General features: G+C 44.9%; 1 protein-coding gene across 6 annotated transcripts in view; it reads left to right on the top strand.

Moving 5' to 3' along the window:
• Positions 1–3595: 3595 nt before the first annotated feature.
• Positions 3596–13050, top strand: part of STAU1 (staufen double-stranded RNA binding protein 1) — a 72770-nt gene continuing 63315 nt past the window's right edge. For 4 of the 6 annotated variants that reach the window (XM_021669086.2, XM_021669085.2, XM_021669081.2 and 1 more), the window contains exon 1: positions 3596–3805. The gene's annotated coding sequence lies outside the window, so the exon portion shown is untranslated. The remainder of the gene's footprint in view (positions 3806–13050) is intronic. The other 2 variants (XM_021669078.2, XM_021669082.2) reach the window with 2 other exon arrangements.

Raw genomic sequence — 13050 nt, 5'->3', positions numbered from 1 at the left:
ACTGAAAAATTATAAGGGTACAAAGTTCTACTAAGAAGCTATGAGAATGGAACACAGATAATTTGTCAAAGGTTAACATTCACGCTTGTAATCCCAATGTTTGGGAGGCCGAGACGGGTGGATCACCTGAGATCAGGAGTTCAAGACCAGCCTGGCCAACATGGTGAAACCCTGTCTGTACTTAACATACAGAAATTAGCTGGGTGTGGTAGTGCGTGCCTGTAATCCCAGCTACTGGGGAGGCTGAGGTAGGAGAATCACTTGAACCCAGGAGGAAGAGGTTGCAGTGAGCCAAGATTACACCACTGCACTCCAGCCTGGGTGACAGAGAAAGCCTCCCAAGTAGCTGGGATTACAGGTGTGAGCCACCTCTCCCATCCAAGATAAGTATAATTTTTAGATAAAAATCAACTTATCAGGCCAGGTATGGTGGCTCATGCCTGTAATCCCAGAATTTTGGGAGGTTGAGGTGGATCATCTGAGGTCAGAAGTTTGAGACCAGCCTGGCCAATAAACAGGAGCATTGCTTGCACCTGGGAGGCAGAGGTTACAATGGGCTGAGTTCACACCACTGCACTCCAGTCTGGGCCACAGAGCAAGACTCTGTCTCAAAAAATAAAACACAAAAATACAAAAATTAGCCGGGTATGGTAGCACGTGCCTGTAATCCCAGCTACTTGGGAGGCTGAGGCACGAAAATCGCTTGAACCTGGGAGGTGGAGGTTGCAGTGAGCTGAGACTGCACCATTGCACTCTAGCCTGGGCAACAGAGTGAGACTCTGTCTCAAAAAAAAAAAAAAAAAAAAAAAAAGGCTGGGTGCAGTGGCTTACCCCTATAATCCCAGCAGCACTTTGGGATGCCAAGGAGGGTGGATCACCTGAGGTCAGGAGTTCGACACCAGTCTGGCCAACAGAGCAAAAACCCATCTCTACTAAAAATACAAAAATTAGCCAGGCGTGGTGGCACGCGCCTGTATTCCCAGCTACTGGAGAGGTTGAGGCAGGAGAATTGCTTAAACCCGGGAGACGGAGGTTGCAGTGAGCCAAGATCACACCGCTACACTCTAGCCTGGGTAACAGAGCAAGACTCCATCTCACAAAAAAAAAATTTAAAAAAAAATAAACGTCTCGCAGGGCTTTTGTGAGCTTTGCATCAGAGAGCCGAGATCACACCATTGCATTCCAGCGTTGGCAACAGAGTGAGACTCTGTCTCAAAAAAAAAAAAAAAAACAACATTTCATAGGGCTTTTATGAGCTTTGCATGTTCCCATTCCTTAATATGAATGCATATGATTTATCTTGTGAGAAGGAACATACAGAATTTATCATGAGGTACTTAATGCTCACAGTTTCTTGTGAACCAAGAACACACAGCTTCCATCTTTTTCCCAAGGTAAATAAAAATTATTCCTTAATTACTTGGCAAGAGTCAAGTGGTCTTTAGGACCTTGGAAGAGAACTTGACTGACAGTTTCTAGGTACAAATAGAAGAAAACAAATCTAAGTGACCCACTCCTGGTCAGGTATGGTGTCCCATGCCTGGAATAATCCCCCCAGTACTTTGGGAGGCCGAGGCAAGAGGATTGCTTGAGCCCAGAAGTTTGAGACCAGCCTGGGCAACTTACTAAGACCCTGTCTCTATAAAAAATTTAAAAATTAGCTGGGTGTGGTGGTGCATGCCTGTGATCCCAGCTATTCAGGAGGCTGAGGTAGGAGGATTTCTTGAGCCCAGGAGGTTAAGGCTGCAGTGAGCTGTGCTCATGCCGCTGCACTCTAGTTAGGTGATAGAGCAAGACCCTGTCTCAACAACAACAAAAAAGAGATGTAGAAGGAGGGAAGAAAATTGAGACTGGAAGTCATAGATCCACCACTTTCGCCCCCATGGGTGACAGCAAAACCACCTTTGATGAGATTGTCCGATTGTGCCCATGACCCCAGCTTTGGGTTTAGGGAGACCTCTCTGCATCTGCTCCTTTACCCAAGGAGCTATGAGATCCACACTGCTTGGAAGTTAGAAAAAAAAGAGGCCGGGCGCGGTGACTCATGCCTGTAATCCCAGCACTTTGGGAGGCCGAGGCGGGCAGATCAAGAGGTCAAAGGATCGAGACCATCCTGGCCAACATGGTGAAACCCCGTCTCCACCAAAATAAATAAATAAGAAAGAAAAAAAAAAGATCACTTTCAGCAGAGGGCTGGACAATATCTGAATGTTCCTTAGTACTGTCTTGGATGGGCACTAAAGGAACGGTGAAAGTCCTTTGACTATTTTCAGTGTTCTGAAATTCAGTCTCATTGCACTTCAGAAGAAGCAATGTAAGGAGGTCTTGTCTAGAGAAAGGTGTCCTCCCAGTCTTGGATAAGTCTCCAAAGCCTCGTTTGGAGGGGTCTCTTCAGACACAGCCGCTCATATTCTGTATTTATATTTCCTTGGCAAGAGAGACTGAGCAATCTTTAAATTGAGAGATATCTGAGAGAGAGAGAGAGAGAAAAAAATTATTTTATTTTTAAATAGCGGGGAAGCAGTTCGAGTGAGCAGGAGAGAGGAGCCCTGTGCACCTGCAGTTCCTTCACTCATTCTCAGTTTCCTGGACCTCTCACAACGCGAGCATAATTTTCGCTGAGTGTGATCCCAGAAGTTCAAGATTCTCTACTGGCCACCCTGTTCTCCCTCCAACCTCCCATATAACATGGCTGCTAAAAACCACGTAGTTTATCTAGATGTGGATGAAAGAAATAGCAATCTGGCACTTCTTTTATCTCACTATAAATTTTCTTTTTTCTTTGAGACGGAGTCTCGCTCTGTCACCCAGGCCGGAGTGCAGTGGCGCGATCTCGGCTCACTGAAACCTCCGACTCCCTGCTTCGAGCGATTCTCCTGCCTCAGCCTCTCGAGTAGCTGAGATATCTGGCGCCCGCCACCACGTCCGGCTAATTTTTGTATTTTTAGTAGAGACGGGGTCTCAATTTCCAGACCTCGTGATCCGCCCGCCTCGGCCTCCCAAAGTGCTGGGATTACAAGCGTGAGTCACCGCGCCCGACCAAATTTTCTAAATTTATTTATTGTGTGTTTACTCACACAAGATTGTAAGCTCCACAAGGGCAGGGATTTTTGTCTGTTCACCACTACATCCCTAGCTCTTGGAGGAATGCCTTGCATACGGCAAGCATTTAATGAACATTTACAGATGAAGGAAGAAACACTGCGGGAAGGAGAGAAACGAGGGCCAGAGGCACGAGAAGAGGCAGGACCAAGAGAAGGAAGGAAGAAGGAAGTGGAGGAGGAAAGAAGGCAAGCCGGTTCTTCCAGCTCCGCTACCAGTCCAGCAGGCAGCGCGAAACTCCCATCAGAACTACAATTCCCGGCAGGCCCCGAGGCCCCAGGGCTGGCCGCGGCGGCTCAGGCGGGAGATGGCTCCACTCCTGCTGGGCTACCGGCGTGCCTTGCGAGCGCAGGTTGCGCCGCAGCGCCCGCCGGAACTTGTGGTCCTGGCCGCGGGTGGGGGTGGGGCCGGGCCTGGAGGCGGGCGGGGGCCGGGGGCGGGCTCCGGCCCCTCCCCCGTCACTTCCTGCCGGGCTGCGGGCGCCGTAGCGGCTCTTCAGCGTTTGCGCTCGCGGCCGCCGCGTCTTACTCGGCTCCCCCTTCCTTTGACCCCCCCGGCCCGGCGGCGCCCGCCTCCTTCGTGGCCATTCCGCCTCTTGCCTCCCTTCGTCCCTTCCTCCTCTCCCTTTTTCCTTCCTACTTCCTCTCCTCGCCGCCGCCGCCCAGGACCGCCGGCCGGGGGACGAGCTCGGGGCAGCAGCCAGGTGAGGCAGCCGGGCCGGGCCGGGCCTGGCGGGGCCCGCGCTGGCGCCGTGGCGGTGGGGAGTGGGCGGCGGGTGGGGCCTAGGCCTCGGCGGGCCCGCGCGCCCCGCCGCCTTCCCACGGGCCTCTCTCCAGCCCGCGGGGCCTTCCCGGAGGAGGCGGGTCCTCCTGCGCCCCCCGCCTCGGGGCGCCCTGAGGCCTGGCCCCCGGGCGCCCCCATCCGCTCCAGCGCTCGCCGGGGCCACAAACAGGTGCCGCGGCCGCCTTTCCTCGTCCCGCATGGGGCGCGCGGGGTTGCCGAAGTTATTCCCGGGGCTGGAGCTGGGGGCGGGGGGTCCCCGTTTCAGATCCCCGAGAGCTGGAGCCTCTCAGTCTCGCCGGCCCAGGTCTGTAGCTTAGTGGTTAAGAGCACAGCCCAGGTGTCCAAAACGGGTGCCAATCCCGGCTCTGCCCCATTAGGCAAGACGCTTAAACTCTTTGTGTCTTGGTTGGAAAAGGGGCTGCTAATACTGTCCCTGCCTCTTAAGGCTGTTAGGGTTCAGTGAAATGGGGCGTGTAAAGCGCTTATCGGAGTGCCAGACCCACAGCGTGTCCCAATAAACCGTCTGCATAATTTATTAGCGTGATATGAAGGGATAATTTAATGGGTAGAGTGGATAGAAGTTGACCTACGTATCCGTTTGGGTTTCTTAGAGGCTGCAGTGTTCCGCGTGCCCATGTCCAGAGCCAGGGCATTGTTTTGAGTTGTTAACATCTGAAAGAGGCATACGCTTAATTGGAACACTGTAGTTGGCAGTCTGTAAACGATAGATGCTATTTCTTTCCATCTCCGCTTAGCCAACTGCAGGATATTCACTAGCTCCCGCAGGATGAGCAACCTGTCCATTTCCCCCCGCCCGGCCGTCATCCAGCAGCTTCTTGTCATTCCATTTCTGGGAAAGTTGCTGGCAGAAGCTTCCCTTGAGTTAAGCAGACCTATCTGGAGCACTTGCTGTGTGTCAGGCTTTGAAGGGGGGTGTACGAAGATGGAAAAATTTGTTTGTCTTTTCTTGCTCTCCATCTCTTAAGTTTTTTTCACCGAAGCTTTGCTTTTATTTCCCCTCCCTGATGGCTGACTTTCCTTTTAAGCCCTTGCCCCGCCTCCTTGTTGCAGTATTGCTTGTGTGGAAGTTTTCTTCGGTTCCGCGAAGATACGTCCTTCAGTCTGTTCTGCCACTGTTCTTGGCCGTGTGGACCTTTTTAAGGTCACACTTCTCTTCTGCTTGTAACTTTCATTGTTCAGAGCGTGGTGGAAAGAGTTAAATCAGGTTCCTGGTTGATTTTGGCCTTTCAGGAATCCGTGCTTACCAAATGTAATTTACGTTGCTACTTGTTGAGGTAAAAACTAAAAATACAGTTGGAGTGTAGAGGGAGCAGTTTCGGTTATCCTAGTGACAGGTGGGATTTTTAGAACAGCAACTTTATTAAAGGATACTGGGTTTTAAAAAATTTTGTACTTAGTTTTATAGGTGTACTCTAAGGAAATGCAACTTATGGATGTTAAATTTTATACTAGTAAGGAGTGTGTTTACCTGAGTGATCCTCCTGTATCGTTGTAGGCATTGAATTTCCTTAGTGAACTGAAAATATTTTGATTTATACCCATCTTTTAATAACACACATGCGGCAAAGTGGCCTCCTTGTTTTTGACATTTTCCTAGAATTTTCTGACAGCCTTTTTTTTTTTTTCTTTTTTGGAGTTGGAGTCTCACTCTTGTCTCCCAGGCTGGAGTGCAGTCGGCTCACTGCAACCTCTGCCTCCCGGGTTCAAACGATTCTCCTGCCTCAGCCTCCTGAGTAGCTGGGATTACAGGTGCCTGCCATCGCGCCTGGCCTGAATTGCTCTTTTAAAACATGTAAGCAGGCAGGGCGCAGTGGCTCACGCCTGTAATCCCAGCACTTTGGGAGGTGGAGGCAGGTGGATCACGAGGTCAGGAGATCGAGACCATCCTGGCCAACATGGTGAAACCTCACCTCTACTAAAAATACAAAAATTAGCCGAGTGTGGTGGTGGGTGCCTGTAGTCCCAGCTACTCGGGAGGCTGAGGCAGGAGAATCGCTGGAACCCGGGAGGCAGAGGTTGCAGTGAGCAGAGATAGCGCCACTGCTCTCCAGCCTGGGCGACAGAGCAAACTCTGTCTCAAAACAAAACAACACCACGTAACCAAACAACTAATATACAAGCAGTATAAAGTATGTCTTCTATTGCTGTATCACAATAGGGAAATGGTATTTTGAATACCATTTTTTGAAAGTTTTTTATTCTGGAAAATATGCAAAAATTGAATAGTGTGGAGAGCCCCATGTATTAGTCACTCAGCTCTGACAATTATTAACTCATAGCCAAGGTCGGTCTTGTTTCATGTTGCATCCCCCTCACAAACTAGATTATTTTGAAAGAAATTTTGAACATCGTATCAAAACATTAGCGATTTTGACTTTTACCAGATTGCCCCAGATTATTAATGTCACAGAATCTACTTTTAGTAGAATCATAGTTCTCATTTTATTTGTTGGGCTTCTCTTCTCTTGTTTATAGATGATTTCTGTACAGCAGAAGAGAAAAATATAAGCTCTTGATCCAATGCTTTCCCCTCCTCAAAATCAAAATACAGCCTTGCTTCTTTGTTGTGAACAAAAGCAAAAATTATTGAGCTATTAATGACTATAATTGAAAAGCTATCAGAAATACAGATTTTTCCGATCCTGCTTGGCAGAGATCTGACTGTTAACCCACTTTTATAGAGATAACTTTGTGTCAAAGTTAAACTACAGTTAATAATTTGTAATGCAAACTTAGTTTCTTTACAGTAGTTGTGTAAATATACTGCTGTTACCTTAGGTTAAGAATTAAGCAAAAGATAATCTTCTGTTGTAGAATTGTTTTCGGAAGATCCCCCATCTGCTCTATTTGCAAATAACAAATTTAGCAAATATGAATGAAATATTATTTTTTTGAATAGTATGAAATCACAACGTAAGTGTTCACATTTTTCTTTGTTGTCTAAAAGATCTCTTACAATGGAAGTTGACAGGAATATTATAAATGTTTGTCATTGTTGCTTAACTTTTCAGATTTCTAGTCACGAATAGTTTTCCAGATTTTAGATTTATAACATCATTATTTCAGTTTTGTAGGTTTACTTTTGAGCTTGGTCAGGTACAGTGGAAATGTTACATGTTATGTTTTAGTTATTACTACCTGGAAGATGGGGAAGGATACACCTCTTAAATTTGATTTAGGAAAGAAACACCAATTTAGTATCTGGGAAAGGACACAACACATTTAACAAAATGTGTAGTGCTTCCCACTAAGCTTAAAGTAAAACTTTTCAGCATTGAGAATTGTTACCATGAATGTAGTTTCTTCAGAATAAGTTGCTATCGCTGGGCGTGGTGGCTCATGCCTGTAATCACAGCACTTTAGGAGGCCGAGACGGGTGGATCACCTGAGGTCAGGAGATCAAGACCATCCTTGCCTACATGGTGAAACCCCGTCTCTGCTGAAAATATAAAAATTAGCCGGTGTGGTTGCAGGCGCTTGTAATCCCAGCTACTCTGGAGGCAGAGGCAGGAGAATCACTTGAACCTGGGAGGCAGAGGTTGCAGTGAGCCGAGATGGTGCCATTGTACTCTAGCCTGGGCAACAAGATCGAAACTCCATCTCAGAAAAAAAAAAGTATGTATACTTGACATTTATTTCGGTGTTTAATATTAGAAGTGTTTTGGTCTTTATTTAAAAGTTTGGTGATGTTTTTCTGACGAGAAATATGCCCTAGGAACCTAACTCTTGTTTGTGTCAATTAGCCTGTGTTAGTCTGAAGTCTCAGTTTCCAAGAACCTATCCATTACATTAAGAGGATTTACTGTATTTTTGTTGTTGGATTTACTGTATTTTAAGTTTAGAAATGGGCATTACTCATGGAACTCTCCCCTAAAGTCCAAGTCATTAATATCATTCTGGGTGTTATCAGATAGGGATGCTGCTTCATCTAGAGTTTGTAGGGCAACTTTCTTTGAGCCTTTTTACTGGATTAAGTGAGTGTAATTCGGTATAAAGATGAAACTTTCATGAAAAAGTTATCTTTTTGTGGGATTCTATAAGCCAGTCTGTAGTTTGTTGCCCAGGCTGGTCTTGAACTCCTGAGCTCAAGTAATCCTCCCACTGCAGCCTCCCTTGTAGCTGGGATTATAGGCAGAGACCTTGTTTTCAGGAGCCTCTAAATTGGATCATCTTGTTTGATGTCATGCCTAGTGATGCAGAATTGTTCAGTTTGAGGAAGGGTGAATTCTTCCCCTTTCAAATAAGAGCTTTGGGGTTGCTTTTTTTCTCAGAATGGGATTTTAGAGCTTTCAAAACTGTTTAGAGAATTCTTTGACAGATTATTTTTCACATGACTTAACAATAGGTGGTTTTACATTGACTTCTGGTGATGGAGACATTTGTGATTGAAATGCTTCTGGTGTAATTTTCTACATGAGCTCTTTAATACTTCACCAGAATCAAGGCTATATCATTTGCGTTGTTCCAGAAAATATAAATTGCCAGTTAATGGTTGAACTCTGAGAGGACATGTTAGTTGCTATGGTTATATCCCCCCAACGTTTTGTTATGAAAAAATTTCAAACATATAACAAAGTTTATGAAGTTTTATTGTACATCTCTTTAGATACTATCTAAATTTTAGGCAGAATTTGTTAAAGAAGTAGACTCAGCGAGCTCCCTCAAAGTATTATTTTTTTGAGATGAAGTTTCACTCTTGTTGCCCAGGCCACAATGGCACAATCTTGGCTCACCGCAAACTCCGCCTCCTGGGTTCAGGCGATTCTCCTGCTTCAGTCTCCCAGGTAGCTGGGAGTACAGGCATGCACCACCATGTCTGGCTAATTTTGTATTTTAGTAGAGATGGGGTTTCTCCATGTTGGTCAGGCAGGTCTTGGACTCCTACGTCAGGCGATCCGCCCACCTAGGCCTCCCAAAGTGCTGGGATTACAGGCGTGAGCCACCACACCCTGCCCTGTTTATTTATTTCTGCCCTGTTTTATGGTGCTGAATACCATCTACTCTTTATCATTACCATTTTACCATACAGTATTATGAAGCTTGAATACAGTTGGCCAAATCCATTGTTCTCACCTGCTAAGGAGATAATAGGATTATAAATGTTGATCTTATCAAATGCCACCAGATAGATGGCTTGGATATGTCTTGTTGACAGCTTAATGCTCTGAACTAGAAGACCTTACTGCAAAGAAAAGTAATATTTTTAAAATGGTAAAATGAGAATTGCTGCAAATAGCTTTATTTTTTAAGTGTTTACATTCCCATACTAGTGAATAAGGTTGATGTAACAGTGATTTATGTCACCAGATAAAAGGAAGTAGAGAAAAGTCTCTGCAGGCTGTTAATTACTGTGTATTTTCTGGGATTACATATGTTTATTTGTTAAAGAAGTAGACTCAGGGAGCTCCCTCAAAGTACATTTACTGAAAGCAAAAGTGGAAAAATCTATTTGAGAAAGTGTTTGCTTTCTATTAAAAATTAGTCTTCTAAATATCAAATCTGTAACCCATCTGGCTTCTGTTTAATCTGGAATCTAATTTGGGAAGGTAGTGTGATGACTATGTGGGTTTGTAACAGTAATGGAAGCAAAACTGGCCATTTTATTATGATAGAAATTTTATGTCATGTCTCCAAGACAATAAAGGCTGAGAAAATCTATTTAAGTACATTGGAGTCTTTTTCCCGAATGAAAATTATTGCTGAGAGTCAAACCTTCATTAGATTGCCTCTGTATTTTTTTGGGGGGGGGTGCAGAATCTCTCTCCGTTGCCCCGGCTGGAGTGCAATGGCGTGATCTTGGCTCACTGCACCCTCCACTTGCTGGGTTCAACTGATTCCCGTGTCTCAGCCTCCCGAGTATCTGGGACTACAAGTGTGCACCAGCACACCCAACTAATTTTTTGTATTTTTAGTAGAGATGGGATTTCTCCATGTTGCCCAGGCTGGTCTTGAACTCCTAAGCTCAGGCAGTCCACCTACCTTGGCTTCTCAAAGTGCCAGGATTACAGGCTTGAGCCACTGTGCTGGACCTTGCCACTGTATATGATGTAGCAGTAGAACTGGTTGCTCAGTGAGTGGGTTGGTTTTAGTCAGTATGTTCTCTGATCCCATTAAAAAAAAAAATTATTTATTTATTTATTTTTTTGAGATGGATCTTGCTCTGTTGCCCAGGTTGGAGAGCAGTGGCTCGATCTCAGCTCACTGCAACCTCTGCCTCCCAGGTTCAAGCGATTCTCCTGCCTCAGCCTCCTGAGTAGCTGGGACTACAGGTGCCCACCACTATGCCTGGCTAATTTTTTGTGTTTTTAGTAGAGATGGGGTTTCACCATGTTAGCCAGGATGGTCTCGATCTCCTGATCTCGTGATCCACCCACCTCTGCCTCCCAAAGTGCTGGAATTACAGGAGTGAGCCACCGCGCGCAGCCCCATTAAAATTTTTTTTACAAGTCACTGTAAGTTTATAGATGTTTATGTGTAAGGACAGGTTTAGTGAATTTGCTGGATATTTTTTTGCTGTTGAGCTCTTACCATGTGCCAGGTTAGAATTACAGGGTGAAAGTTATTTTATGCAGAAAAGGAAATCTAAAAGGTCAGGTTGAATTTACCTAATAATATAAAAGTTGCAGTTTATTTAGCTCTTGCCTTGAACCAAAGAAAAGGGTTTCTTAGACCCTTTATGTTGTATTTCTAATACAAACATCTTTGCAGAGTAAGGGTCATTATAGCTGAGAATACAGAATCCCTTCTGAGAGGCCAGATAACTGGCTCAGGACCGTGAGCCACCAAGTATTAGTTTTAGAGCACAGGCTGGTCTGGCTTCAAAGTCAGTGCTCTTTTTACTGAACCATGCTTTGTCTCTAAATTATGCTTAGGTGCTTTTTCTTTAGGATAATTGATTTTGCTTGTCACTAGTGCCCCTCCCCCGACTTCCCCCACCACAGCAGCTAGGATGAATTGTGCTCATTAGAACCTTAGATCAATTTGAAAGAAAGTCTGGTTAAGTAATAGTCTGTTAAACAGGCCCTTGAAATAGCTTTCCAGTTTACTTTTATTTGCTGTGTCAAATTAAGCCAAAACTTAAAGCTTATCCACAGGTTTGTGTCTGGGGAGGGACTGTCTTACTAACCTTTGTGTTGAAGAAGGCCAGCTCCTAAAGTACTACTATCATGTGTCATGAAGTTTGTTAAAAATTGCCAGCCCACACCTGTAATTCCATCACTTTGGGAGGCCAAGGCAGGTGGATCACCTGAGGTCAGGAGTTCGAGACCAGTCTGGCTAACATGGTGAAACCCCTGTCTCTACTAAAAATACAAAAATTAGCTGGGCGTGGTGGCACATGCTTGTAATCACAGCTACTTGGGAGACTGAGGCAGGAGAATGGCTTGAACGCGGGAGGCAGAGGTTGCAGTGACCCAACATTGCTCTTGACTCAAAAACAAAAACGAAAAACAAAAAACTATAGTCCACATTGTTGCTAAAGAATTCATTTCTTCTGAATTCTAACCGTTCTGCTTTATTGTGAATGAGTTAACTAAGCTTCCAATTAACTTTATAGGGTAGGTGCTGGTTGCCCTCTTTGCTTCCTGGCCGTTTCTAACATCCCTTTTGTGGCTATTGTTAGGAGTATTTAATGCAGCTTTCTGTTTGGAATTGAACTGCTTCTTCAACAATTTTGTTGTACTTTCTTTGAATTGGTGATCTGAATCAGAAGCTTCTTTGATATTCCACCTGGGCAGTAGTCTTCTCTTATAGCTAATCTTTTTTTTTTTTTTTTTTTTGAGACGGAGTTTCGCTCTTGTTACCCAGGCTGGAGTGCAATGGCGCGATCTTGGCTCACCGCAACCTCCGCCTCCTGGGTTCAGGCAATTCTCCTGCCTCAGCCTCCTGAGTAGCTGGGATTACAGGCACGCGCCACCGTGCTCAGCTAATTTTTTTTTGTATTAGTAGAGACGGGGTTTCACCATGTTGACCAGGATGGTCTCGATCTCTTGACCTCGTGATCCACCCGCCTCGGCCTCCCAAAGTGCTGGGATTACATATAGCTAATCTTAAAAGGCTGGATCAATGAAATTAAATCTGACTTTGGATTTGAGCTTTTAGTGAGATGGTGTCTGAAGTTCCATTTTGTGTTTAACCTCAACTGAGGCTACCATGTAGTCTATAATGACATAGCATGTCTCACTAATCACTCAAACGTGTTGGAAATACGCCTTGGGATGAAGTGAGCAGATGCTGCTGCTTACATTGTTACTATACTGGCTCCCCTCAGAGATGAGCTTTTGGATCTAACTAGATCTTGTCTGATTCTCTCATGTCTTTGCTTATTTGAAGTCCATGCCTTCTGTAGATTAAAATTAACTGAGGCATAATTTTCTACCCTTGCAGATTCCACCCTGACTCAAATAGGGCCATTGTCTGTTGAAGCCATTGTGACTTTATGCAGAATGCTGGGCAGTCCTTTCCTCTGTCAGAAAGAACAATTTATATATGATAGGTCTAATTATGCTTGGAAGCTTATGTTCTTTGTTGCTCAATTGAACCGACCTGCTCATTTAGGCTCCATGACCCTTTACCTAGATGACTGTCAAATATAGTTTGGCAAATAAGTTTCCTTTTGGTTTGTCACTGAGTAAACTTTTGCAACCTGTAATGTTTAGCAAGTGGCTATTTCTAGATAGTAATTTTCCCTTTTAGTTGAGAATTTATTGAAGCACCAAACATAAAAAAGAATAAAATGAAATAAGCTTTCTTTTGCATGAGGGACTTTCTAAAATTTGCTACTTTTTATCTTCTTAATAGTGTGATTTGAATGTGACTTTTTATTATCATTTTATAATGTCAGTGTGGTCTACCCTAATAATATTAATAAACAGCTGACTTTGGCATGGCATGTCATACTTGTCTCGCTCTGTCGCCCAGGCTGGAGTGCAGTGGTACAGTCTTGGCTCACTGCAACCTCCATCTCCTGGGTTCAAGCCATTCTCCTGTGTCAGCCTCTTGAGTAGCTGGGATTACAGGCGCCTGCCACCATGCCCAGCTAATTTTTTATGTTTTTAGTAGAGACATGTTGGCCAGGCTGTTCTCGAACTCCTGACCTCGTGATCTACCTGCCTTGGCCTCCAAAGTGCGGGGTTATAGGCGTGA

The sequence above is a fragment of the Aotus nancymaae genome, unplaced genomic scaffold (genome assembly GCF_030222135.1).
Source record: "Aotus nancymaae isolate 86718 unplaced genomic scaffold, 86718_ANA_hifiasm-v0.15.2.pri h1tg000029l, whole genome shotgun sequence".
Lineage (NCBI taxonomy): Eukaryota > Metazoa > Chordata > Mammalia > Primates > Aotidae > Aotus > Aotus nancymaae.
Note: the sequence above shows the minus strand (reverse complement) of the source record. Positions and strands in the feature narration are given on the sequence as shown.